The 26,946-nt window shown below is 45.4% G+C and overlaps 1 protein-coding gene across 1 annotated transcript in view; it reads right to left on the reverse strand.

Annotated features, from left to right (window-relative positions):
* map6a (microtubule-associated protein 6a) overlaps positions 1-26,946 on the reverse strand; it is a 44,825-nt gene that overhangs the window by 15,922 nt on the left and 1,957 nt on the right. The window lies entirely within an intron of this gene.

Genomic DNA, 26,946 nt, shown 5'->3' on the forward strand with positions numbered 1-26,946 from the left:
GATGACTAGATGACTTGCGCGATGATTAAAGTGAGGAAGAGTTGCGCATTATCAACCCACTCTCTCGTCTGAGACCACCTACTACCAGTGGCAAGACTAGCGAGATGACTGGCAACGGAGACGGATGCAGATTTTTTCTCAGGGTTTCTTCCCGATGCCTTTCCCGTAGACTAGTACACCCACAAGGCAGCGGAGGTTTTAAATCTGAGTTTTCCTTCTCCTAGTTTTAACTGCCTGACAAGGCTAACGAGCGTCATCTACCCGAGTTTGAAATCAGAGCTGTCCTTCTCCTAGATTGGCTGCCAACCAAGGCTAACGAGTCCAATCGACCGACCCAGTTATACCGCCGGGAATACGGTCGCCCCCGCAGCACACTTTGTAAAAACAGGGTGTACCACGAGAAGGTGCTGCTGCAGACTAAGGAGGAGTGGCCATAAGTTCCTGATGGACCCGCAGCGATCACTACACCAGGAAGCAAGAGGCCATCGCACCGCTTTGCATTCCTTTTGGCAAGTAGGACATCTGGCCCAATACTCGCCAGCTCCCAGGGCTCAGTGTCCGTCAACTGGTCCATCACCACTGCAAACAAGAAAGGGCTCAGAGCCGATCCTTGATGTGATCCCACCTCCAACTTGAACCCATCCGACACTCCTTCAGCACACCTCACCATTGTCACACTGCCCTCATACATATCGTGCACCACTCTTACATTCTTCTCTGTCAGTCCCAACTTCCTCATACAATACCACACCTCCTTTCTTGGCACCCTGACATATGCTTTCTCTAAATCCACAACGACACAACATAGCTCCTTCTGACCTTCTCTATACTTCTTCATCAACACTCTCAAAGCAAACATCGCAGCTGTAGTGTTCTTTTGTGGCATGAAACCATACTGATGCTCACTAATGATCACCTCTCTTTACCTAGCTTCCACTACTCTTTCCCATAACTTCAGACTACGGCTGGTCAACTTTATACCTCAGTAGATAGTACAACTCTGCACATCGCCCTTATTCTTGAAAATCGGTACCATTATACTTCTCCACTCCTCAGGTATCCTCTCACTTTCCAAGATTGTGTTAAACAATCTAGTTAAAAACTCCACTGCCATCTCTCCTAAACATCTCCATGCCTCCACAGGTATGTCATCTGGACCAACCGCTTTTCCACTCTTCATCCTCTTCATAGCTGCCCTCACTTCCTCCTTGCTAATTAACTGCACTTCCTGATTCACTGTCCCCATTTCATCCAACCTTCTCGCTCTCAATTTCTTCATTCATCAGCCCCTCAAAATACTCCTTCCCACTTTTTCAACACACTCTCCTCGCTTGTCAGCACATTTCCATCTCTATCCTTCATCACCCTAACCTGCTGCACATCCTTCCCAGCTCGGTCCCTCTGTTCAGTTGTTCTGAACATGGTCAACACACACCGCATTCACATACCATGTGCTCCGTATGAATCTAACGCAATTTCTAATCACAATCACGTATCTAAACTCCATCAAAAACTATATCATAGAGAGAAAGATATGTAGCAGTTTGACCCTAGATGCATATTGGAGCCATTAACTGAGATGAGATGAGATGAGATGAGATGAGATGAGATGAGATATTACAGCATATGCTGTAATACAGAGCTCTTCAACAGGGGGTCCGTGACCCCTAGGGGGTCCTCAGAGTTACTGCAGGCGGTCCGCCAAATTATTTGATCCCAAACGTTTTTTTCTTCCAAAAATATGTCTGAAAATACACATTAACATAAATACAACCTATAATAAGCAAAGATGAATCTTCCTATTCGTTAAAAAAAATTACAACATTGAAGATACCAATGAATCCTCATGCAATAATGTGATCAACCTGATAGCCGAGCACCTGCTAGCTCTCCTATGCTAAACCACTCTATGTGCGCTGCCAATAAAACACTGGAAATAACTGCATGCCATATTAGCCAAATAGGTACCTATTATTAGCCCAAGTATACGGCCATTCTTAACATTAATGTGATCTACAATGGATCACGTTGTAACTTCTCGACCAAGAAACTCTGACAGACCCTGCCCTTCACTACAAACCACTGGCAAAAGTTTAGAGGGTGAGGCTAACCCATTTGCCAACAGCCATGCTACAACTGCTGCTAAGCACAAACGAGAGAAGACCCGATAATATTCAGAGAATTATCTCAAGTTTGGAGTTACCTTTAAAGAGACTGAGGGTGTTGAATTACCAGTGTGTCATCTGCTCTGCTGTGCTGTCAAACGAAAGTATGAAGCCATCAACGCTGCAGTGCCACTTGGAGACAACCCACACTCACTCGAAGGAAAAACCAGTGGAACACTTTCAGGCCCGTTGCAAATCTCTCAAAAGGCCAACAGATATTAACGAGACAATCAGCTAAAGTTGGCGAGCTAGCTTTGAAAGCCTCTTATCAAGTTGCTCTTCGGATCGCGCGGAACAAAAAGCCATACACAGTTGCAGAGGATTTAATATTGCCTGCAGCCAGTGGTATATGCAAAACAAGGTTTGGGAACGATGAGTAGGTTAACAAACTGAACCGCATTCTGTTGTCGGACACAAACATTGCTTGCCATATTGATGACATGGCATCTGATGTGAGGGTGCAACTAGTAGAGAAACTGAGGTTGGCAGAGGATTTTGCATTACAATTGGACAAATCCACGGACGTGTCAAAAAGAACTACAAAAAAACGTGTTCTATAAATATATGAATCTGTCAATAATTATCATCTTAATGGCTTTGCATTGTATACACCATTACAAAGTACTTTTATACATGGCACTCTAGGCTAGGCCACCCTACACATTATTGCTGGCATGGTTTAATAAGCAACACAACCCCCACAACGCAACCCCTATTACATGACATGTAATAGGGGGTCGCTCCATCATGTCTCTATCAGCCAAGGGGTCCTTGGCCTGAAAAACGTCGGAAGACCTCTGCCGTAATATCTTATCTCTTGACATCCCCAACCCATTTTTCACTCTACTCCCATCCTGTTACAGATACAGGTCGATGGCTTGGAAGAAAACTGCTTTTGCAGAAGTTTTGTCACCATGGCTTTAAATAAAGTATTTAGGTGATAGTCCTTGTCCATCTGTGTCCCAATACACCTTTTAATGTTTTGCATGTTTTTACGTAGTATGTGGTAGTACCTGTGTAACAATGTCTTACTCCATGGAGATATATATGATTATATAAATGATTATCTATAAGAATATACAATTGGTGAATTTTTATTCTGATGTTTGGAGGTCAATTTATATCTTAACATACAGATTTCTTTTCTAGTAGGACAATAAAGAACCACATTTTCTTCATCTTCGCAGTGAACTTCCTCACCACAAGTCCTCCATCCATCAACACTAAAAGACAGTGAAATATAAACAGCTGCTTATGACTGTTCTTGTAGAAAGAAAAGTTCACCTAAATTCAGCGATTTCTGAATTTGTTGCTCACCGTGGTTCAACTCATCCTGTGCTAATGAACATTCACAATTAACTTTTACAGCCAGAAACAGAACAAAATGGCAGACTCTCTTCATTAGTCTGTATTGTGGGACCTATGTATAGAATAACTCAATGGAAACAGATGACCCTCGAGTGCAGTGACAAATAACTCCTGTCAACCCTAACATGGCTGGAAACACAGGATTCCTGATCAGCCACAAAAGAAACAGTCAAGTTGTAAATCGAGCTGAACAAGAGTGAAGAAAAAAAATCAACGCTACGATAGTTTTGTGTTTCACGATATGTTTTGAAATATTCATTCATTCATTTCCCAAACATTTTCTCATCTTCAGCCGCTTCTCCGGGGTCGGGTCACATGGCAGCAAGCTAAGTAAGGCACTCCAGACATCTTACTCTCCCCAGTAACGCCCTGCAGCTCCTCCTGGGGGATGCCAAGATGTCCCCAGGTCAGAATCGACATGTAGTCCCTCCATCGAGTTCTGGGTCTACCCCAGGGTCTCCTCCCAGTTGGTCCTTCTGGACCAGACTAAGACTAACTGGACTAAGAGACCTGGACCAAGAGTGATTCTCAAGAAACCCAATGAAGTTACAACAGCAGAGCTACAGCACCTCGTCTGGAAAAGGGAAACTGGGGCCCCCTCCTGGAGCCTCCGGGCCCTGCCCAGTAAACCTCCAAAGGAAGGCGCCCAGGAGGCATCTTAATCAGATGCCTGAACCACTTCAGCTGGCTCCTTTCGATGTGAGGGAGCAGTGGCTCTACTCCCGAGCTCCCTCCGGATGTCCGAGCTCCTCACCCTATCTCTAAGGCTGAGCCCAGACACCCTACGGAGGAAACTCATCTCAGCCGCTTGTATCCGTGATCTCACCCTTTCGGTCACTACCCAAAGCTCATGACCATAGGTGAGGGTTGGAACGAAGACTGACTGGTAAACTGAGAGCTTTGCCTTCTGGCTCAGCTCCCTCTTCACCACATTAAAGAACAAAAAAGAATGACAAATTATCACCAAATATATGTAGCTTTTAACTACCAAAGCTGCATATACAAAGAATTTATCTCACAAGCAAAGATGATCATGATTTAGAGGCTGAAATAAGACATTAAAACACACTGAACTAGAGGAGTGAACTCAGTAGAGTGCAAATCTCTGCCAGGTGTACGTATCTCCCCCTCTCCGGTGTTTGAACTTGGCAACAAACCACCCATTTTCTCGCCAAAATACACGGACAGAAAAACCATTTTTCCTGCCATTACAAGACTTTTGCACAGCACCTGAGTTGGTTGAAAGGGAAATATGAAAAAAAAAAAAAATTAATATGCAGCACTCAAGCTTATACTTAATTACAACATTTTGCCTGTCAGAGTTTGGATGTGCAGCCTCCTGGGTGGACCCTCGCAGTCATTCCCCACGCACAAAAGCGAAGGGAATGGCTGCTCTGCTGATTGACTTTCATTCATAAAAAAAAACAGAAGGAAAACATAGCTCAGCCTTCATTAGGCTATACAATATCGCATACCACTGGATTTGTAATGAACTTCAATAAACTTGAGCTTCTGGGCTTGCCTGCTATGAAACATTATCCTCTTCCATTTTATAATGCCTAGTCATACTTCTGTGGTTATTTTGGGGAAATTAACTCAAAAGTAGTGTAATCAGTAACGCCTTACTCTACACAGACAGTAATACTGTAAAGTAACATTACTTTCAAATGAAAGTAACTAGTAATATGTAATGCATTACATTTTGAAAGTAACTTGCCCAACACTGATCCTTTGCAATGTGACTATTGCACATGTGCAGAGTACAATAATAATACATTGTTCAGCCCTAACTGTACGAATTCAGAATGAGCTGACTGTTTATACTCCCATCCTGTGAATACACTGTTCCTGGTGTAAGCTTCATGCCAGTGAAAGGAAGGATGACATTCGATACCACCATTCCTAAAGGCAGATAGAGGTTAGGACACTAGCCAAGGGTTTAGTACAAGGTCCCCGTTAAAACAATTAGTCCAGTTCATATCACATCTCTATAGCCATCGGCGATTGAAAACTGAGGTCAAGAAGAGGCAAAAGTACCGTCTAGAAGGGGACATTCCAAAACGCTCAACATGAAAAAAAGCTTAACATGGTTTAATGTACCAAAACTTCGGTCAAACACCAAAATTCTCTCATACATCCCATAAACGCCTGCTGCCCAATGACTGCTGGGATAGCCTCCAGCATCCCCACGACCCTGACAGCAGGATAAGCGGTTTGGATAATGGATGGATGGATAGCAGTCCTGAATATGGACGTTATCTTACAATATGCATGTTCCTCTCCATCGATGACCATTACAAGGAAAGCTCTTAACGTGGCATATGGACCAAAACTAATGGCTTCCCACGAGAAAAGTCAATGTTCCTCATCGCAACAGTGACCAAACAATTTCAAATTCACCGTACACACTGCTGTAGCTGAAGTGATGTTGTAAGAGGTTAAACAATATTTGCTTTAAAGCTGTTCCCAATTTTGGCCAATTTTGGCCCAACTGTGGGCCAGCCGCATTACGCAGTCTTACAATGTGCTCCTATGGGGAGGTAGGCAACGGAATAGACTGCTACGCTACCCAGACGCCCTGAATTTTTGACACGTGGGAGTGTTTATGACAAGAGATGCACGAGGGAATTTTGGTTGTTTGGTCGATCTATGTTTTAGCACATTAAGCCACGTTAAGCATTTTTCATGTTAAGCTTTTTAGAAAGTCCCCCTAGAAGCTTCGATTTTGGTTCCTTTTCAAACGTGTATGTGTGTGTGTGTGTGTGTGTGTGTGTGTGTGCATTAATAGATCAAGTAAGGCTGTACAACCTTCACATTTCACACTTAACCACAGATGCTTACGCATGCAGGCACATGTTTCATTGGTGCACCTTTGTATGTAACACCTCCCGCCGACAACCTTTTCCTTGCAAATCAGACAGATCGACGCGGATGCATTAAATTCAGCGAAGAAGTAGTCGCATGTCAGTTTCTCTCCCCAGATAGCAAAGAATCTTTGGCCCAAATGTGGCCCACATCTGCAGTTATCTTACGGCCCACATTTGGCCTAGAATGACGCCGTTGACTCAGAGTGAGCGTGGCTGCCTCAACTCAGCCACACTTGGGCCACATCTGGCCCACATAGTATGTGCTGTAACCCAAGTCAAGCCTGGTTCATTACATCTGATCTGAGCCATGTCTGGCCCACACAACACTTGCCATAACCCAAGTCAGGCCCCCGCTTATGACATTTGGGCCACGTCTGGCCCACACAACAGTTGCCAGTGCCGTAACCGAGCCGTAAATTCCAAAAGTGCCCCAGATTAGGCCCGAACATGTCTGTTATCTGGGCTGGAACTGTCGGTGCTCCTGTTCAACTTTTCTTCTGGCTTTTGAAAGTGAGATTTTCACAAAACATCTGCAAGCAATGACAACAATTTACGTTAGCAAGCTCATGTGAGATACGCAGTGGGCTAGCCTACTGGGTTTAAGTGCTCATGTTGCCTGTGGCTATAGTGTGTGTTTGTGTGTGTGTGTGTGTGAGAGAGAGACAGACAGTATCTCAAACCAGTTGTGTGGCGGCATCCCAGCGTGGAGAATTGGGCTTTCTGACGTCAAAGATGTTCTTGTGGTTGCTTGTCATGGGATGGTATCTACGTGTATTGCAGAAGCAGCATGAGTCACAACCGGGACGGGAAGGCACATGGAGATTTGAACAGCTCACACCATTCAACACGCAAAACAGTTTTGGTAGTGATGTAAGGTAAGCGATTCTTAAGAGCAGCGTTTGACTACATTACTCGTACTGTGGCATGACTGTTATCAACATCAGTGTCATCAAGTTAAATAAATAACTAGTTTGATTGATGTGATAAAGTAAGTGCCTTTTCTCAGAAAATATTTTCTTATCTCTCATCTTCAGCTGCTTCTCCGGGGTCGGGTCGCAGTGGTAGCAAGCTAAGCGGGGCACTCCAGACGTCCCTCTCCCCAGTAACGCCCTCCAGCTCCTCCTGGGGGATCCCAAGACGTTCCCAGGCCAGAATGGACATGTCCCTCCATCGAATTCGGGGTCTACCGGGGTCTCCTCCCAGTTGGTCCTCCTGGATCAGACTAAGACTAACTGGACTAAAAGACGTGGCGCAAGAGCGATTCCCAGGAAACCCGATGAAGTTACAACAGCAGAGCTACAGCACCTCGCCAGAGAAATGGAAACTGGGGCCCCCTCCTGGAGCCAGACCTCGAAACAGAGCTCACCAGCAAGTGTCTAGTGGGCTGGGTCTTGACCCGTGGGGCCCGGTCGGGCCCAAACCGAAGAAACAACATGGACCCACCACCCCGTGGACCCACCATCCGTGGGGATGAGCATCGGGGTAGGGTGCAATGCAGGCCGGGCGGCAGGCAAAGGTGAGGACCGGGGCATGCTGACTTCCGGCATTGCAGAAAACACTTTGAAGTGGTTATTTCATGAAACCTTTACGATTTCATATAAGTTTTCCCCCAAAATACTAATAGGTAGAACTGTTATTTGCAAAATTGCTATTTTGGATTAAATTTCTAAATTTCTCTACACCTAAGACAAACTTGTATTATATAATTAATTTTCATTCATGTACAGTAGCCTACTCACTGAATGAGCTGTCAAACAACAGATGCCTCCGGTGGTGCCAGAGAGGCACTGAACAGAGAGGTGCCTCCGGTGGTGCCAGAGAGGCACTGAATGGAGAGATGCCTCTAGTGGTGGCAGAGAGGCACTGAACAGAGAGATGCTGAATGGAGAGGTGCTTCCAGTGGTGCTAGAGAGGTGCTGAACAGAGAGATGCCTCCAGTGGTGCTAGAGAGGTGCTGAATGGAGAGGTGCCTCCAGTGGTGCTAGAGAGGTGCTGAACAGAGAGATGCCTCCGGTGGTGCCAGAGAGGCACTGAACAGAGAGATGCTGAATGGAGAGGTGCTTCCAGTGGTGCTAGAGAGGTGCTGAACAGAGAGATGCCTCCAGTGGTGCTAGAGAGGTGCTGAATGGAGAGGTGCCTCCAGTGGTGCTAGAGAGGTGCTGAACAGAGAGATGCCTCCAGTGGTGCTAGAGAGGTGCTGAATGGAGAGATGCCTCCAGTGGTGCCAGAGAGGTGGTGAATGGAGAGATGCCTCCAGTGGTGGCAGAGAGGTGGTGAATGGAGAGATGCCTCTAGTGGTGCCAGAGAGGTGGTGAATGGAGAGATGCCTCCAGTGGTGGCAGAGAGGTGGTGAATGGAGAGATGCCTCCAGTGGTGGCAGAGAGGTGGTGAATGGAGAGATGCCTCTAGTGGTGGCAGAGAGGTGGTGAATGGAGAGATGCCTCCAGTGGTGGCAGAGAGGTGGTGAATGGAGAGATGCCTCCAGTGGTGGCAGAGAGGTGGTGAATGGAGAGATGCTTCCAGTGGTACCAGAGAGGTGGTGAATGGAGAGATGCTTCCAGTGGTACCTGAGAGGTGGTGAATGGAGAGATGCCCCTAGTGGTGCCAGAGAGGTGGTGAATGGAGAGATGCTTCCAGTGGTACCAGAGAGGTGGTGAATGGAGAGATGCTTCCAGTGGTACCTGAGAGGTGGTGAATGGAGAGATGCCTCCAGTGGTGCCAGAGAGGTGGTGAATGGAGAGATGCCTCCAGTGGTGGCAGAGAGGTGGTGAATGGAGAGATGCCTCCAGTGGTGGCAGAGAGAGTTGCAACACAGAGGAAGAGGGGTTATGTAACAGGACTGAAGTCCATGCTCGATGCCTGACTGAGCCAGAAAGCCACAACTCAAAGACAGGTTACACAACACCGTCCAAGGCCAGAGGCAGTAGGTACCCATATGACACAACAGTATGTGCGTGTGTGTGTGCGCATTAACAGGCTTGCATTCAGTTGTTAGTGTCTGTTTGTGTACATGACGTATGTGTCTGTGATAAGAAAAGAAACAGTGTGTGTGTGTGTGTGTGCGTGAACGTGCATGCATTCAGTTGTCAGTGTGTGTTTGTGTTCATTGTGTGTATGTGTACATATGTTTATGTGTCTGTGATAAGAAAAGAAACAGTGCGTGTGTGTATGTGTGTGTGTGCATTAATGCGTGTGTACTTGTGTTTGTTAGAATGTGCCATTATTGTTTGTATTTGTGTGTGTGCATGTATGTGTGTGTGCACATGAACATGCTTGCATTCAGTTGTTAGTGTGTGTTCGTGTTGTTATTGTGTGTATATGTACGTCTGTATGTGTTTGTGATAAGAAAAGAAAGTGTGTGTGTGTGAGAGAGAGGCTTGCATTCAATTGTTAGTCTGTGTATATGCTGATATTGTGTTTGAGTTTGTCTGTATGTGCACCTGTGTGTGCGCATTTGTGTATATATGTATGCGTGTGTGTGTGTGTGTGTGAGAGAGAGGGAGGCAGAGAAAGTGTGTGTGTGTGCGTGTAGACTGTACTGCGGGTGTCAAACGTGGGTCTGTACTGTACCACAGCTGCAGGCCAGCAACACATGACTGCTTGACAGGGCAGCCAGTGTCTCGGAAGGGCAGTGTGTACTTGCTACTTGCCGTAATACACAATTAAAAATGTGGGTCAAAAAAACATTCCTGCTTCGACCACTGTTCCCACCTCATGTGAGAGTGCGGGGGACAGTTTTTGGCATTCATTTACGTCCATCCTTTTATGCTAAGGAGACTACGGTCTCTACCCTTGCGGCCTTCGGGGAGAATTATGGTTAGAAATAGGAGCTGGACTCTTCAGCGTGGAAAACCATCGCTCGTCCGCGCTGCTGGAATTTAAACATCGGCTGCTGCTGCAAAACAGACAGCTGACGGCCCGATGGTCTCCACATTCACTGTTTCAAGATTACCGAGAAATTGTGTGTTGGATGCCAATTTAATTGCGTTGTTTAATTTTTTTAGAACAGGATTAAGGTGCCGTAGTGACGTTAAAGTTACCATCATCATCGGATCAGGGTTGATCCAGATATGGTTCTCATGGTTGAGAAATGCCCACTAGGCACATCTGTCCCACTGATTGTCCCACAGTCTTTGGACTTGACTTCCAGGGATGCAGCACAGTCACTGATTTCAAGCATTATAACATCATGAACCACAACATTTCACCAACAAAATAAAGATTTCATGCTAGAGACACGTACACACAGCGATCCCAACTACACCTGTTAATGACCTTATATTCAGTTGTTAATTACTTAGTTATTACATGGAGGCCTTAAAAATTCCCCAAGCCAAACTGCGCCTACGAAGTTAAACTGCAGCAATGTGATGAAGAACCTAATAACTAATAACCTAACAACTTGGGTTAGCTCTAAAGAGCTTATTAGCATCTTTCAAGCAAGTGGGCTATTACAGTAAAACTGGCTGGCGTTTCATGTTGAACTATCAAACATGAGTAGTGTTGCAGAGAATTACTACACTGCTACAAAAAAATTGAAATTAGACTTGAACATTAACAAAAACGCAGAATGAACCTCTGAATTTCAGCGAGTCTTACTCAACAGATGCAACAGCAATCTTGAGAAAACCCATATCTCACGGACTGTTTGTTCAAATTTCTACCATTTCAGTTCTCGGTGTCTGCATCCTGGCGTTCTGTTGAGAAGGATCAGGGAGGACGTCACTGCAGAGTGAGTCACCGAGGTCCCGGCTATGCTTTCACACAGCGGGATGATTCTTGCTGTGTGGCTAAAGCTGGTTTGGAAGGCTGACCCTGTTAACCCGCTGGGGCAGAGGAAATTTGCTGCGAAAGGCTGCGTCTTTATGACCATAAACTGGCACTGACGGGGCTGAAACACTGCCAGGGTACAACACCGCTGAGCAACATACCATCCTACCCTGACGTGGCATCTGGTCAACTCCGCTCAAGCGGATATGGGATAACCCTAAGGGGAGGAAAATAAAATGCCTGCGAATGTGTGCACTATGGATGTAAACATTCACACTCCAACTGATGAAAAAGGTGTTTACCTCAAACAACAATTAACAACATAGTAGCTAATTAGGGACACATGGTGTTGTAGAGGTGAAGCACAACTGTTGTGTGGCTATTGTGAACAGAACGATACCGTATCATTGTCTTAGAGGGAAAAGTCACATTTTCAACCTTATCTCTATGTCTGCAACAGGGATAGCGCATGAAAAACACCCGCAGTTGTTCCCGACTGCATCTCCAGCCACCAAGTGACATATCATGATGTCATTTGGTGGCTGGAAAAACGACATACAACGTAGCAGGGTTTCTAATACTCTCGTCTTCTCTAAAAATGCTGCTCAAGAAAAACACACCCTCATTCTCTCTTGAGCTACAATTCCGATGGTGATGAAATGACATTCCCAACACCAGCATAGGATTTTACAGATGATGATATAGAGGCTTACATGCAATGCATTCTGGTACATTTAGGTGCTTTGGGAAAGACTGTGAGCAGTAGAACACCGATTTCTTTGTCAGTGTATTTATTGCTTCACATCAGTACTGACTGCCCGTACACAAAGCTATTGGTGAAAATTCTCTTTAAAGTGGGAATCAGTGATTTGAAATGAGGACAGGTTTTATGATATTTGGTCAAACTCCTACATCCTGACAGCTATCAAGTAAGTAGATGCATTAAGGGAGAAAAACGATCCAGTCTCTGTGGCCACCCTAGCTACTGTAAATGGAGACAGAAAATGTTCTTGGTAACCGCTCCTTATCAGCCAACCAGGATAATTCTTTGCAAGCCAGGCTCTCCATTGGTCCCTGCTTGCTGTCAGTCAGTTTGCATATTCCAGAGGCTTTTAGGTAGAAGAGAGGGAATGGATTCTTTTGCAGTATGTTTTCAAAATGTAGCTAGCTCTTGCCCATTTCCATCCAGGATCGCTTACCCCACTTTAAGTTTGTAATTGCAAGTAGGCCTGACTGCACAATACAAGGCCCTAGTCACAACAGATCACAAGCAAATTTCCTCTAAAGACCAAAATTAAACTCAAAAGTAACCTTCTACTAACTGCTCCCCTTTTACGCCCCATGATTTTCTGGATTTTTCTGGCAGCAAAATCGGTGATATTAGAAAAAAATAAGTAATCTACCTACAGACCCTGTGATTCCACTTTCTTATAAGAACTCTGACGGCCCCTGTATTTTCATGTTTTGAGACTGTCACACTGGAAACATTGTCCAAGCTGGCTTTGGCAACCTCGACCCCCTCCCTGCTAAGTTTTTAAAGAAATTGAGCGGTTCCTTGGTCCCCTGATACGAAATATTACAAATTCAATGGTTACCTCTCTGGCAGTGTTCCTACTACTTTAAATGTGCCAGATACAAGATTTCAAACATTAAAGTAGTACCAAACAACTATTTGCTATGTAAAGAGATGGTGGGGTGATTGCATCCTGTGCAGAGAATGAAGTCACAGTCTCTCTGAGTGTGTGGTAATCTGAGCTTCTCTGTTCTTTGTTTTGGAAGCCAGTCCGGCCATGCATGCATGTTAGTGCAAATGAGGTAGCTGGCGTTAACAGGATAGATAGCAAGCTAACAATTACGTTACATGGATTTGGGTCAGTCGGCAGATCGAAGTAATAGCTCCTTACCAAGCTGAATACATTACTAATGTTAAGAAAATAACTCTACTGTAAAAATCAATTTTCCAACTGAACTGAACCGAATAAAATAATAGCCAAAAATGCGAAGGGATGGGGGAGGATTGTGAAGGGAGATGGGAATTTTGTTTTGTTTTGATCCGAGATGCTGGTGCTGAATCATACATTGCACCTTTAAAACTGCCATAAACTCTCAAAGAAACCAAATCTTGATCCAGTGGTTCTCCATAACTATAGACTAATCTCCAACTGACCTTTCGTTTCCAAATTTTTGGAAAGAGTTGTAACTGATCAGCTTTCGGCTTTTCTTTCCAACAACAATTTCTTTGAACCAATTAGACCCTGTTATTCTACTGATACTGCACTCACAAAAGTGGTGAACTACCTTTTGCCAGCTATGAATTCCAATACAACATCAGTGCCACTGTTGCTTGATCTTAGTGTAGCTTTTGACACCATTGATCATGGCATACTTTTGGACCACCTTGAGAATTACCTAGGTGTATCAGGTCTGGCTCTGTCTTTGCTTAAGTCTTATTTATCTGATAGAACACTGTGTTTTCTATGGTAATGTTACATCTAATTTCTCTCCAGTGAACTATGATGTACCCCAGGGCTCAGTTCTCAGTCCTTTGTTATTCTCCCATTACATCTCTCCTCTTGGCAATATCATACAGAGCTATGGAATAAATTTCCATTTTTACGCTGATGATACCCAGCTGTATGTACCCATCAAGTCAGACCATCATTCTCATATGAGAAATCTAGAGGCATGCTTGCCTGCAGAGAAAAATTGGATGTCACCTAACTTGTCACTACTTATCGTATTTCCCGGAGTATAAGTCGCTGTTTTTTTTTTTTACTCCTCTGGCTGGTCCTGTGACTTATATTCCGAACAATTTATACAATGTAATTATGTCAGATGAATACACCGCAATTCAACTGAAGTCCGCTAGATGGCACTGTTTAATCTTGTGACTCAATTGAAAATACTGTACCACCATATATAAATGCGACTTATACACAACCGACTAATATATGTTTTTCCTTGGAAAAATCCTTTTTTGCTGAGTGCGACTTATACTCCAGTGCAACTTGTAGTCCACGAAATGCGGTAATTCTGCAAAAAAAACCTAAAAACTAAGATGCTGGTTTATCGGCCCTCCAAAACAAAGTCACATCTATGACCAAGAAACGGTATCTCTTGACAACTGTGGGAGCTCCCAAAGTTCCACAGCCAAAAAACTTGGCACATTAGAGAAATCACCAAGACCTCCTTTTTCCACTTATGACACATTGCCAAAATTTGGTCTTTTCTGTCCATAAGCTGATGCTGAGATCCTGATCCATGTTTTTGTTTCATCCAGGTGAGATTACTGCAGTGTTCTTTTTTTTCCGGCTTGCCACGCGTTACCACTACAAACCTTCAGCTGGTTCAAAATGCTGCTGCTTGAATATTAACTAAAACAAAACAAGTTTGACCATATCACACCATTTCTAGCCTCCCTTCACTGGCCCCCCGTTCATGCTAGATCTGACTAAGTGCTACTTTTAATCTATAAAATATTTACTGGGCTTGCCCCCTCATATTTGTCAGATAATGTACAGCCTTATTTGCCTTATCGTGCTCTCCGTTCCCAAAGTGCAAGCTTCATGTCTGGCCCTAGAGTTAAAAACAAGTCTGCAGGCTGCAGAGCCTTCTCTTACCGCACCCTCTTCCTTTGGAAAAGTCTCCCAGCCACCATCAGAATCTGACTCAGTAGACTCTTTCAAATCTAAACTGAAAACGCATCTGCTCTCATTAGCTTTCAACTAGTTTTACTTCCTTGGTAGTTTTACTTCCTTCTGAGCTTTGTCACAACTGTCCTCTTTTGGGAGTGTTTCAGTCTCAATGTATTTATAACTGTAGGTCTAAGCAGTAAACTCTTGATTTTGTCATGCCAACGAGAATGTTCCTAAACTCTCTGAATGCATCGCATCATTCTGACCTTTTGTTTTTAGCTCTAAGCATGTGTGCCCATGTTGTGCATCTGTCCGCCGCTCTCTTTTTCTGTCTCTGTGTCTATCTGTCTCTCTCTTTCTTGCTTTCCAAGAGAAAAATTCTTGCTTTATGGACTTGTCTGATGACCATGGATCATCTCTCTTTTTCAACCGCCTAATGACTTTGGAGCCTATCTGTGATGCATCTTATTTTCCCTTGGACAAAATCCCACCCTCCGGGAGATTTATGCCATCATTTGTGCTGTTCTTGTTTAAAATGACTTTTATATTATTTGTTTTAGCAATGACAACTTCTGCATCACTCTCACCACTTCTCTCATCCGCTTTCTCTCTGTGTGTGAACGCTGTGTCGAAGTTTGCCTTGCCTTTTGTGTGCATGTGAAGTCTATTCTCTCTGCAGGGCCCCACTGAGCAGAGCTTGTTTGTGGCGCAGCGTCCCGCCGGCTCTGGACTGCATCTGTGGCGTTCCTGATGTCTTGGATGGTCATGAATTCACTAAATTTGCCGTGCACTCGCTTTACAATTTTATTACCCAGCACATTTCTTCTTCTATCAGCTTATTCCCTGTTTCTCATGAGTCACCAGAGCGGATTTTACAGTTTTCATCAGTATCCTGTAAGGGCACAGCACCAATGGCGGCCGTCGTCAACCCGGGCCTTGACTGATCCGGTATGGTTTGTCAATCTGCATATTTAAATTTGCAAAATGTTATGCATTAATTGTACGCATTCTACATGACCTTGCTCTATGTAATCTGTGATGTTACATTATAATTCTGTTTTGTGAATTTTGTGCTTTTCACACCTATTGCATGTCTGTCCTCCTTCCTCTGTTGCTCTCCCTAAGGTTTCGCTCATATTTTTTTTCCTGATAAGGTTTTTCCTGTGGAGTTTTTCCTCATTCAGGTGCAGATACAGGGTGTAGATAGAGGCCAGAGGGTGTCCTATGTCGTATACTGTCGTTTATTGTACTGAGTGTAAAGCTCTTCGGGACTACCTTGTGAATCGGGGCTATACAAATAAACTTGACTTACTGAGGCAGTGAATGGCCTATGCGTACAAGCACCAGTAAAGTGGAAAAAAGGTCCCTTTTCTGTGAAAACAGCATCCTTTGGGACAAACTTTAATACTGCATGTTGTTCCCAATTTTCTAGTGTTCCTAAAAACGAAGTACAAATAATTAATATGCGTCTCAGAACTAAAGACATGGACGACTCCCCTTTGTAAAATAGGGGTCTAGTCTTGATGGTCTCTGCTTGTCACCTGGCAGATGAAGCCCAAGTGAACCAGCTTGTCCTAGAGAGGTTTTGTATACCATTGTTACATAGCATTTACATCATATCCTGACTGGACGCTTAAAATATTGTAAAATGGATGTTTTTTGTAGCAGGCAGCTAAATTTTTGTACAGCTAAAGTTAGTGAGAATACCCTACCGTGAATGAAACCGAGGCAAGATTTAATATTTAATGCCTTACAGGATAAAATATTCAATGTCTTCTGACAGCATATATTTTTAGCATGCACTCTCAAAACATTTTAGGAGAGGTTGCGATTACGCCCTCCCCCCACTCCCAAATATCTACCCGGATGGTACATGTCAACATGGAGCTAAAAATGTCAGTTTGTGGGTGACTGTTAAGAGCCCAGGTTCATGAGGCGTGTTACATCTAAAAACAACGTCGCAGGTTTTTTGGTTACCTACATAAAAGTAATATCAGCTCTACCGGAGACAATCAAGTAAACCTGCCATCACCCGGCGTAAAAGGGAAACGATCTTTATACCTAATGAGCCTTCACTTCCAGATGGAGCCTCTTAATGAGCTGATCGAATCCCCGGTGGTTTCTGGTCATTATCTTCTCCTCTAACTGAATGCCTCAGCAAGCATCATCTCTATCTGACCGGCTCCCAGACTGCTGCGTGGAACGGCTACAGCAAAAAACCTGAATGTCAAAGACGTAATCAAAAGATTAAGATTGGCTGGACTTCCTACAAGTCCTAGCAACCCCTGGTTAACATCACATCGTCAACATCTGATGGCTACCATAGAATTTCACCGTCTTTGTGAACGGTGTTTTTCCCCCTTTTTCTCCCAATTGTACAATGGTACTTGGCCAATTACCCCACTCTTCCCGATCCCTACTCCACCCCCTCTACCAATCCAGGGAGGGCTGCAGACTACCACATGCCTCCTCCGATCCATGTGAGGAGTTTCGCCAGGGGGACGTAGCGCATGGGAGGATCACACTACCCCCCCCCCGAACCGACCAGAGGAGGCGCTAGTGCAGCGATCAGGATACATTGCCCATATCTGGCTTCCCACCCGCAGACGCGGTCAATTGTGTCTGTAGGGACGCCCGACCAAGCCGGAGGTAACATCCCGCCGATCCATGTTGGTAGGCAACGGAACAGACCACCACGCTACTCGGACGCCCCGTCTTTGGGAATGTTGGGTGAGACTCAGAAAGACTTGATGCATGCTCAATAATCCAGGTAAAGAAACCAGAAAGTTGGTTAATAGAGGTGGTGGTGGTGGTGGGGGGGGGGCGCGGTCGATTCCTTTCAAAATCATGACACTAAATTGTGATGATTGTAATATCACGGCTTTTCTCCTGAATGAACTGAAATGTTGAAGCACAATGAACGGCAGCGAGGAGATTTAATGTAACGATTTCTACATCGCTGACCGTTTGAATTTGAATTGTGTTAATGTGTTACTCAGGGAGGCAGACTCGTGTGAGGCTTTTTGTAACGCACGAGCCTTAAAAATAAAGGCATTCTCTTGTTGCATTTCTTTGGTTTATTGCAGTTTTCGCATTTGGCCAAAGACAGGAGGGGGTGAGCCTTTAAAAACCGCAATACTGAATCATATTTATGATATTGTGATATTTGAAACATCCCGATAGGTATCAAATCTGCAGTGAAATATTGTAATGTCGATTCTCAGACCTACTGGTTAAACGTGAAAGCTTTTTTTTCTCTCCCAGATTCTCAAATGCTATATCTATTCAACATCATCATCATCGTGTATACATATATATATATATATATATATATATATATATATATATATATATCAATTACAGCATTATTAAATATTATAATGCTGATAAATCACAATGATATGTATTAGAGTTATCCTACATAGGTCATTTATTGTTAGAATCATCACTGAAAAAGGTTCCTTGTAAATCAGCAGTAATCTGTAATCAGATATGATGAAATCAGATTACACTGTATTGCGTAACAATGGAGCTTTAGCCGGCAGAGCTCCGCATCGATGCAACATTTGAAAACTGCACATCTGCCTGGTTTTAGGATTAAAAACTGGACATAAAACACTGGCAACATCATCTGGGAATACCGAACAACTGTAAATCCCCATTTTCATCTAGAGGGAGCGATACAGTCTCAGCCCTGTTTGAAAGGTGACTGGACAATATTTAGAAAATGTACAGCAAGTAGGCTGTCCATACAGACCTGGGAGTGTGTGCAGAACGGGTGTTTCTGCAGGCACTGCTTGTCAGTGGAAACACAGGGCTTTGTGGACCTTTTCTAAGAGGATCATTTCTAAATCCTCCAGAATCTGTTGGCCTCTTTCCTGGACTCTGGTAGCGCAGTCTGTATAGTCTGTCTTGAACCACCAGAAGCACTCCAGTGGTACAAGGCACAGTTTTTGTGAGGGTGAACGTGAAAATGCAAGACGGGTATGTGTAGAGTGGGATTTTGAACAATCTTGTTTGGCAAATCGACGCCGCGTCGACATTTCCCCATCCTTGAAGCACACGAGGAAGAGGGAAATAGAAAGGGGGGGATGAGGTCGTGCTGCAGTCGAACAAGCTGATCTGTGGCATGTAAAATTTGGAATAATAAAAGACGAATGTCTCTTCTGTCTGTTCCTGACTCCACTGAACCTAAACTAGCTGCTTTACGGTCACGTTAATCCCTGCAACTCAGTGCACTGTCATTCACCATTCTTCCCCCCCCCCCTCTTTTTTCTCCCCAATTGTATTTGGCCAACTACCCCACTCTTCCGAGCCATCCTAGTCACTGCTCCACCCCCTCTGCCCAGCCAGGGAGGGCTGCAGACTAACACGTCTCCTCCCATACATGTGGAGTCGCCAGCCGCTTCTTTTCACCTGACAGTGAGGAGTTTCGCCAGGGGGACGTAGCACATGGGAGGAGCACGCTATTCCCCTCCCGCCCCCTGAACAGGCACCAACCAGAGGAGGCGCTAGTGCAGCGACCAGGACACATACCCACAGCCGGCCTCCCACCCGCAGACACGGCCAATTGTGTCTGTAGGGACGCCCGACTAAGCCAGAGGTAACACGGGGATTCCAACCAGCGATCCCCGTGTTGGTAGGCAACGGGTAGACGGACACGCCACTCACACGCCCGTCATTCACCACTCTTGTTGCTGTGCTGCGTGTTGCGCAACTGGTTCTTTCCTGCACCGAATGTCCCTTTATTAGATCTCAGCGATGAAATGAGGGAACAGACAAACTGACGAGATGAAGGGTGTTTTTCTCACCGCCGTGATGGGGCATGTGGCGGTAAAAGAGCTCACTGGCGCACCAACAGGTATGCAGTGTAGCAAATGACATTTTAAAAAAGTACGACAATTGGCTGTGTAGGAGTTACAGCCTGATAGATAGACAAGTGGGACTGATGGGGGGGGGCACAGGTAAACCGTCCCTATTAATCCCACTTGTCAGTTCAATTCCCTACACTGCCTTGGAAAATCAGGATGAAATACATAACAAATGCTAGTTTTACTCATTCCCATTCCTCTCCATGCACACCGACTGCCAAAGTGCCCTTGAGCAAGGCACCAAAACACTCAGCTGCTCCGCCTGGGTTAGCAGGTCACAAGTGTCGCGTGAGAATCCTCATGAATCGCGTGCCCCTTCAGTAAAAAGAGCAGTTGGGTTCATTCAGGTCTAAAAAAAGAAAAGAAAAGAAAATGATACCCTGGTCCAAAAAATGCAAATGAGGGCGTCCGGGTAGCATAGTGGTCTATTCCGCTGCCTACAAACACGGGGATCGCTGGTTCGAATCCCTGTGTTACCTCCAGCTTGGCTGGGCGTCCCTGCAGACACAGTTGGCCATGTCTCTGGATGTGGGTATGTGTCCTGGTCGCTGCACTAGCGCCTCCTCTGGCCAGTCTGGGCACCTGTTCGGGGGAGAGGGGGAACGGGGGGGGGGGGTGTCCCCCTCTCCCCCGCTTCTTTTCACCTGACAGTGAGGAGTTTCGCGAGGGGGACGTAGCGCGTGATCCTCCACATGTATTGGAGGAAGCATGTGGTAGTCTGCAGCCGTCCCCAGCTCGCCAGAGGGGGTGGAGCAAAGACCGGGATGGCTCAGGAAAATAGGGTAATTGGCCAGGTACAATTGAAATTGAAAAAGGGGTAAAAAAAATTATTATTTGGTAATCCTATAATTTACAGACTGTTAATTGTGTAGAAACTGTGAAGAAATTGCTAAGAAATCGTGTAGTGAGTAATGTGAAGAAACGACCCACCTGTCTTACCCTGTCTCTATATGGGCTATACTACTCGCTATAGCAATTAATTCCCATATAATTACCGACCAAACCGCTTTTTTCTGCTTTAATTTTACTCTATAATTACTCAATACTTCAATTCTACTACTACAGCTTGTCATTATATTGATTTTACTGATTTCCCTTTACTGTTATTTCTTCACAGTTATACTTCGTAATTAACGGCCTGGAAATTATAGGGTTACCATTGGTTTGTTTGAGCAGGTTAAATGTGATAGAAACATCTATCTTACGTGTTCCACTGATGGCGTTTCTGTTAAATCCTACCTGAACGAAACCACATGGACAATACCAAGTGAAAGAATATGGGGGGGGGGGCTAAGAGAGGATAGTGGTCAGGGTACAGAAAAAATAGACCTATATTTTGCCAATTTTCTTACCAATGAGCGTTTTAAAATTCAAAATCTTTCATGTCTTACAAACGCATACATTTTCTGATGCACTCCCCCACAAATATTTCTGGAGGAGTTGCAACCCCCCCCCCACCACTGAATCTGCACAGATGAGGCTAACGCTTAGTCCACATGGTGAGGTTTTTCCTCCTTAAAAAAAGCTTGTCTCCTCACGAACTGTTTTTTTTAATGTCCGTCCAAATGAACACGTAAAAACATGCTACACAACACAATGACTGTGCTGTCAAGAGCATGCCAAACCAACAGGGGGCGATACAAACCTAAAGTCATGCTGGCCAATCAGAAGCCGGGGGGAAAAAAAAGCCAAGGTCTCCGTTTTCCCTGTCTACAGGTCAACGCTGAAAACGGAGTTTCTGAAAATCTTCATCCTGGAAGGAGCGTTCCAAAAGGTCCGTTTTCAGCGACCTAAAACGCAGTTTGCATGTGGACGAGAGGCCGAAAACGCAAAGGAAAAGCTCCATTTTCAAAAATACACGTGTGCGTAAGTGAGTCAGAAGCCACGTTCGTGAGTCGCGCCGATCTAAAAAGGCAAAGTGGTTCGACTTCCAACCGCCTTGTCGACAGAAACGGAGCTGATGAACATTGTGGCTCATCTCCAGCTGGACCAACGCAAGCCAACACAACGGTGGAGGCGGCGTCTTGGCCCCGACTGGACAGTGAATGGGGTTCCCTAATGGCAGCGGTCTCTCGCCACAGTCTCTGTACAGAAACATATAAAAACGGGAGGCTGACTCCGTGTGAAGGAGCGAGGCTACCAGGAGCCTGTCCCTCGCCTTCACAGGGAGTCTTTAAAACCGCCGAGGTAGAAACCCTGACGCAACTATAACCCACTGGTGCTGCAGCCTCGCTACACACCCTGGGACTCTGCGTCGTGCGTAGTGGGGTGTTGCGACCGAGTGGCGCTTGATTTGCTCACAAGGGCTGCTGATGCTTCAGAGGCAGTCAAACGAAAGGTTTAGAAAACACGCTCCATTGCAAAAGCACATGGTGCAAAATAATCTAACGCTGAAAGCAACAAATCACTCTTCTTCTTCTTTCTGCTCGTTCCCTGTTCCCCAGGGGTCGCCACACCGGATTTGATGGTTTCCATCGGTACCCTGGGCGGGCACAGCGCCGACGGTGGTCTTTGTCAGTACGCACTGATCTGGCAAAATGTTACGTCGGACGCCCTCCCTTACACGGCCGGGGGGGGGGGCACAGGTAAAGGTAGAGGCTAGTTCCCATCGATGCAGAGAACGGTCAACTGAGCATGCGCAAGTACTCGTCGCCTCCGTTGTTTGGGTAGGTTAGGGCGGGGTTAGGGTTAAAGTTAGCTAATCAGATGCAGAGTAGGGGCGGGTCTTCCTAGAATCCTAGCGCCTGGATGCTACGCGGGGCGTGGTAGAGGCATTTCGCGCATGCTCAGTTGACCGTTCTCTACTCCATTTCCGTCCTCTGCATCGATGGGAACTGGCCTCTACCCACAGGTAAAGCGCTGGATGCCACCCCAGTGTTCACGGACTTGCGCCCGTGCCTGTCGCCATTGAAAACAACAAATGGCTGCACGTTTAAATTAAATAAGACATTCATATGATCTAGTGAAAAAATTAAATTAAATGACGCAAGACAAGATAACAGACAACGGATGAGCTAACGCGTCACCCTGCACCATGTCCACCGAGCGGGCGCTACACCGGTACGCTGCAAGCTAGCAAACATTGTACACTTCAAGCTAGCAAACATTACGGCCAATATTTACACAGAAATCCCAGGCGCCCACTTCTCAAAATCACACCAAAATGTAGTTCGACATCTAAGTTAACAAACCAGCTGAACAGGTGGACCGGATGGGTGTTTTTAATTTAAATATTTTAGGGCTGCTGCGAGCCGCCACGCTTACCTTGCGAGGTAGTCAAACGCACCAAAGGAAGATGGCGTCCCACACGCAACGCCTATCAGTATAGGGTAGAGGCTAGTTCCCGTCGATGCAGAGAACGGTCAACTGAGCATGCGCAAGTACTCGTCGCCTCCGGTGTTTGGGTAGGTTAAGGGTAGGGTTAGGGCGGGGTTAGGGTTAAAGTTAGCTAATCGGACGCAGAGTAGGGGCGGGTTTTCCTAGAATCCTAGCGCCTGGGCGCTACGCGGGGCGTGTGGAGGCATTTCGCGCATGCTCAGTTGACCGTTCTCTGCTCCATTTCCGTTCTCTGCGTCGATGGGAACTGGCCTCGACCTATCAGTATACGGTGTCCTGTAGTGCAGTGGTTCTCCACCTTTTTGGGGTCCTGGACCCCCTGCGTATTTTTGATCTACCCTGAGGACCCCTCCACCTGATCTTGGGGGAGGGGGGTTGCAATTTGATAGAAACAGTAGAAACTGCATTTTAAATTGCATTATAGCATGTATTCACTCTTTGGGGCAAAAATAAGAGCTTTCAGTTGTAACTTAGATATAGTTAACAAAACAGAATTCTTATGCAGTAACTTTCAGATATATGTAACAAAACAGAATATGTATTCAGTAACTTTCAGATATATGTAACAAAACAGAATATGTATTCAGTAACTTTCAGATATATGTAACAAAACAGAATATGTATTCAGTAACTTTCAGATATATGTAACAACACAGAATATGTATTCAGTAACTTTCAGATATATGTAACAAAACAGAATATGTATTCAGTAACTTTCAGATATATGTAACAACACAGAATTTTTATGCAGTAACTTTTAACAATGCAAACGGGAGCGAGATCTCTTATTAAAATACAACAAATGACACTTGTGAAACAGATGTAATTAGAGAAACAAGTCCTGTTACCCTTTATAGTTTAGGTAGATAAAGGTCTCAGTCACATTTGAGTAAAATAATCCTATTTCTATAAATGTCATAGGATCTTTTTTTTAAAGATATTTTATTTTCACGGACCCCTTGCAATTACACCACGGACCACTAGGGGTCCGCGGACCCCCGGTTGAGAAACACTGCTGTGAGGGACAAACTCTCAGGGGAATAGACGGCGCAAAATCGACTTCCGGCGGCCCACCCAGGCTATACCGCCCCACACGGCCGTACGGACGAGAACTCGCCTCCTGGTTGTTTACAAAGGCGCGTCTCATTCACAGCGTGCTGGTGGATTTGCTGCTTGGCTGTGGTGTTTTCTGCTGGTCTGAGTAAGGCGGAGTAAGCAGGGCGTAGGATGTGACCCGGCTGCCTCAAGCTTGGTTTATTGCTCGCATGTGGTTTGGGGTCCTAATATTTATTTATTCATTTATGTATGTAAACTACTTATGAGACACGTTAGTCCCTTGCTAAAGGACGCGACCCTTTAGCCGAGCAGTTAGTGACGTCGCCTTGTGATGCAGTGCACCTCGTCTCGAATCCCGCACCGGGAAACAAAATAACCGGTTACATTGGTGGCAGCGGTGGGATCCGGAAGTGTGCAGATCCTCAGAAGTCTCTTCGGAGCGCGGGAATAACAAAGCGCGAGGGCGCGCTTCCGGGGAGGGTGACTATTGTAAACTACTAATAAGACCCGGATCTGACCCTTTAGCCGAGCGGTTAGTGACGTCGACTTGTGGTACAGCACACCCCGTATCGAATCCCGCACCGGGCAACAAAATAACCGGTTACATTTATTCATTTATTTTTGTTAAGGACACGAACTGGAAAGCTAAATTTCACACTTTTATGGCGCAATTTCAACGGTTTTCTATCAATCGATACGGTGTGTGTGTGTGTGTGTGTGTGTGTGGGTGTGTGTGTGTGTGTGTGTGTGTGTGTGTGTGCAGTTGCCGCTATTAACCCACAGCTGACCTGCTGTGAGTCTTCATTGGCAGGAAGACAGGCGGGCTTGACTGGCAGCCTGTGTGTGTCACAGCGCGGCCATGTCATGCCACGTGAGGGGTCAACGCTCTGGGCTGCCTCCCAGCCGGCTGTTCGGCGACACGGGCAAGACGGGGGGAGCTCTGACCCGCTCCAACACCGACACAGCATCCGAACCACGCGCTAGCCCGTTTGAGCCCGAATCTGCATTCCTTTATTCTCCCCCCCGAAACTGTGCAAACCAAAACCAAGAATGCGTTTCTTTTTCTTTGTTTTGTTGTTGTTGTTGTTGTTGAAACCCTCCCCCTTTTCTCCCCAGTTGTACCCGGCCAATGGGGCAGCGTCCGAGTGATGTCACAGCACCGCTGTCGCCGTGGACGAGTCACAGGAAGTCAGACATGCGGAGCACGTTAGACTAGTGTTTCTCAACCGGGGGTCCGCGGACCCCTAGTGGTCCGTGGTGTAATTGCAAGGGGTCCGTGAAAATAAAATATCTTTTAAAAAAAAGATCCTATGGCATTTATAGAAATAGGATTATTTTACTCAAATGTGACTGAGACCTTTATCTACCTAAACTATAAAGGGTAACGGGACTTTTTTCTCTAATTACATCTGTTTCACAAGTGTAATTTATTGTATTTTAATAAGAGATCTCGCTCCCGTTTGCATTGTTAAAAGTTACTGCATAAAAATTCTGTTGTAACATATATCTGAAAGTTACTGAATACATATTCTGTTTTGTTACATATATCTGAAAGTTACTGAATACATATTCTGTTTTGTTACATATATCTGAAAGTTACTGAATACATATTCTGTTTTGTTACATATATCTGAAAGTTACTGAATACATATTCTGTTTTGTTACATATATCTGAAAGTTACTGAATACATATTCTGTTTTGTTACATATATCTGAAAGTTACTGAATACATATTCTGTTTTGTTACATATATCTGAAAGTTACTGAATACATATTCTGTTTTGTTACATATATCTGAAAGTTACTGAATACATATTCTGTTTTGTTACATATATCTGAAAGTTACTGCATAAGAATTCTGTTTTGTTAACTATATCTAAGTTACAACTGAAAGCTCTTATTTTTGCCCCAAAGAGTGAATAAATGCTATAATGCAATTTAAAATGCAGTTTCTACTGTTTCTATCAAATTGCAACCCCCCCTCCCCCAAGATCAGGTGGAGGGGTCCCCAGGGTAGATCAAAAATACGCAGGGGGTCCAGGACCCCAAAAAGGTGGAGAACCACTGCGTTAGACAGTACAGCATGCCGCATATCCAATAATATTAAATTACGCAGAAAATGACAACAGACTGCTTGCTTCTAATGTAGTCCGGTGCATCCGATGTCTGACTTCCGTTTGCTGCGAAGCTTCCGCTTCCGCTCGGGAAGGGCTAAAAATAGCTCATGGACGCTGCCCCGTTACCCCACTCTTCCGAGCCGCCCCGGTCGCTGCTCCACCCTCTCTGCCGAGCCGGGGAGGGCTGCAGACTACCACATGCCTCCTCCCATATATGTGGAGTCGCCAGCCGCTTCTTTTCACCTGACGGTGAGGAGTTTCACCGGGGGGACGTAGCGCGCGGGAGGATCACGCTGTTCCCCCTTTCCCCCCCCTCTTTTCTGGTCGCGCTACTCTCTGCTCCTCTGCGTTCCACGAGGCCGGGCTGTCCCCCACACGCAAGCGCAGTGTGTGCACGTGTGGGGGGTGGGGTGGATGGGTGGGGGGCATGGACCAGAAACTATTTGTTCGTTTAATTTACAGAAAACGTGCTTTTTCGTCATACTTATCGTTATTGGGGGTATGATATGTTGGTCATACCGCACAGCTGCAACTCAGCCCCAACTCAGCCCCATCTCCGCCCCAACTCAGCCCCATCTCAGCCCCAACTCAGCCCCAACTCAGCCCCATCTCAGCCCCAACTCAGCCCCATCTCAGCCCCAACTCAGCCCCATCTCCGCCCCATCTCCGCCCCAACTCGGCCCCATCTTAGCCCCATCTCAGCCGCAACTCAGCCCTATCTCAGCCCCAACTCAGACCCAACTCAGCCCCAACTCAGCCCT

The sequence above is a fragment of the Lampris incognitus genome, chromosome 8, assembly GCF_029633865.1.
Source record: "Lampris incognitus isolate fLamInc1 chromosome 8, fLamInc1.hap2, whole genome shotgun sequence".
Classification (NCBI taxonomy): domain Eukaryota; kingdom Metazoa; phylum Chordata; class Actinopteri; order Lampriformes; family Lampridae; genus Lampris; species Lampris incognitus.